The following is a 2,820-nucleotide window of genomic DNA, read 5'->3' as shown; positions in this document are numbered from 1 at the left end:
TCCCATCGAGATGAGTCAGCTCAGCCAACAGTAACTTCCTGAAAAGCTAGAAGGCACCACATAATTCTGGGGTTGTAGGGGTGGTGGTGGGAAAAACGGTGAATTTCTCTGAATTCTGGTGAAGAGAGACTATCAATAAAGCTTCGGTTTCACGGAGGGTTAATGTGAAGTACATGAAGCGCAAGACGCGGGTCTTGTCAAAGCCATTCATGAAACCCCCAAATCAACCATACAGGTTTACAGGTGAAGACGTGCATCTCGGCCCCTCGCTGTTGTTCCTCTCCTATGCCACACTGTCACTGATAAACAGGTAGCGTTTGGAAGGTAGGCAGGCAGTTACCCTTTCTCCTCCCAAGAAATCTACTCCAACGCTATCGAGAAAAGCAGTTGGTAGGTAACTCCTGGTGCAGCTATTCACCCCATCTTACCCCCTACGCATTTAACAAGGAGTGCACTGAAGGAGCCTGCTCAACTAGTAACAAATGACATGACTTCGTTTTTCTACCATATTCCATCTTCTCCCTCTCTGTGCACGAACCAATTTAGGTGACTAAGACTACTTACCCGCTCACGTTCACAAAATGCTATGTTCACCAATGGGTCCACAAATTAAAGCCACTGCAATTTAAATAACCCTATTTTTTCTAGCGTCATACTGAAAAAAAGAGGCATAAAGACTTCTCAGTGTCTTGCTTGAGAAAATCAGGTTTCAGACCTGCAATGCTTGATGAGGACTGGGGTTACGCCCAGGCAGCGGATTCACGAGTGCGAAGGCCTAGGTCTCAGGGAGGCTGAAGTCTGGATGCAAGAAACTCTCCGACCAGCACATGCTTTCTGTGGGGGCTTTGGAGGAAACAACTGAGGCCACAAACAGCACGAGCATTGCCGTTAACTGATTTAAACTTCAAAGTCTCCACAAAGCTCATCCCACCCCAGATAATACGTAACATTGCCAGTGTTACAGCACCTGCAGAGCTCCAACTACCCCAGCAGCCGCTTCCGAGACAGCTAACCTGGCATGAACGGCTGCAACGGGGATGGGCCTGGCCTGCACCTGAAGAGGATCAGACGTTAACACGTTACCTGCTTCACCACCAAAAGCCACGTCACTGAAGAGATAAGGAATTAAAAAAGACAAACAACAAACATTGACCCCAGTGACACACATCAGATGCATCACTCAAAGTCCTGACATCTTAGATTTCTAAACAGCAAGTCAAGCCCTTTTAAAATATTCTTAGGCCTCCTTCCTGGCATCCCCCAGCTCTGGCTCTTCCTTTTAACAGAAGCCCTTTGAGAGACCCAGCAGCTGCTCCTCATCTCAATGGGATCCTCTATTATCAGAGCAGCTGCAGGATCAGACCCCCAGATCACCCCGCACCTCTTCTTCTAAAACCCCAAGCCAGAACCACAGAGATCCCCAGCAGCCAGCCGCCGCGCAGCTCGAGAGCAATTCGGAAAGTCAGCGGAGTCAAATGAGGAAAGATGTGATAAAGCAACGGATTTCCATGCTGAGCTCCCAAAAGGTAGGAGCAAAAGTGTTAGATTATGAATCACCAGGATACCAGTTTTTGGTTAAACCCTGCCAGTTTACTGCTACAGCTCCCACACACGCAGGGAGCAAATTGAAGCTTACGAAGAGCGATGAGGCAGAGAGCAATGGAAATTTCAACACTTCCAAAACTGCAGATGAAATGACTATGATCAAGAGGAAAAATTCAAGCTCCTAGAGCCTGAACAGTGAGGCACAGAGCCAGGAAGAAATGAAGACCAGCAATTCTGGTTCATGTCAGCGGAGCTCCAGCCGTTTTGCCCTCAGAAAGCTGCATGGTATTCACCACGCTTTGGAGCAGGTACAGTACAGCGCTGTAACACAACCAAGAGATCACAGGCTGCCTGGCTCTCCTTTGAGATTTGCTTTATTTTCGTTGTAACATCTGAAGCTACTGAGCAACTGCCCTATTAACAGCAACTTCACCTCGATTTCGGCACACCGCTGAGAGGGAAGGAGAGACTAGCACTCAAAGAATTTATTTCATTAACTTGTTTCAAATGTAAATTGAGCAAAAAGCTTTTTAATAGCTTCTCTGATCGATACCAACCCTGCCAGCGGCAGGAGCGACTGTGAGTCTCAAGTAGTGGAACGCACAACCCTTCAGGAGGGGCCATTAATTCTCATTGTAGCATGGGCCGCAGCACGCTCCTCTGCAAAGCAGATTAAGTAGCTGCTGCATTGAACAAGAGACCAGCACTCCGAACAGATGCCACCAAGAGCAGCTGGCCCCGAAGCTTGACAAATATTTCCCTCTGTTCCAGAAGTCTGTTTAAACTAACGTTTAACCCAAAAAGCGTTTCACTGCTGTTTTACTACTTCCTGGGATAATGAACAGCCAAGCAAGAACCCAAGATCCAAAAGCAGTCCCGTGAACGGCCAAAAGTAATACGCGCATCAAGAAAAGCCAAAAACTATCATTAGGTCACCAAAAAGTTGTATTTAAATAAACATCCCTGAAGCAGTCGGAAAAATCTCAGTAATGCAATTAGGGACAAATTGCCATTAGCCCAAATCCAATTATTGCTTCTTTATCAAGCCAGATCAGCTGCGTAAAACACAGGGCTCAGTTTTTTTGCAAAACCACCTCCGAAGAGGCAACTCATTGTCATGGAAGACCGCAAGCAGTGACACGTCCCGCCTGCGAGGAGGGCGGCACAGCAGGGAGATCTGCTGACCCCACGGGGCCGGGGATCAAAGCTCACGCCTCGCGTGTGCGATCGCAGCCCACGGGCGGCATTTTAAAGGGCTCGGCTGTCCCGGGGCCG

The sequence above is a fragment of the Pygoscelis adeliae genome, unplaced genomic scaffold (assembly GCF_000699105.1).
Source record: "Pygoscelis adeliae isolate BGI_AS28 unplaced genomic scaffold, ASM69910v1 Scaffold504, whole genome shotgun sequence".
Classification (NCBI taxonomy): domain Eukaryota; kingdom Metazoa; phylum Chordata; class Aves; order Sphenisciformes; family Spheniscidae; genus Pygoscelis; species Pygoscelis adeliae.
Note: the sequence above shows the minus strand (reverse complement) of the source record.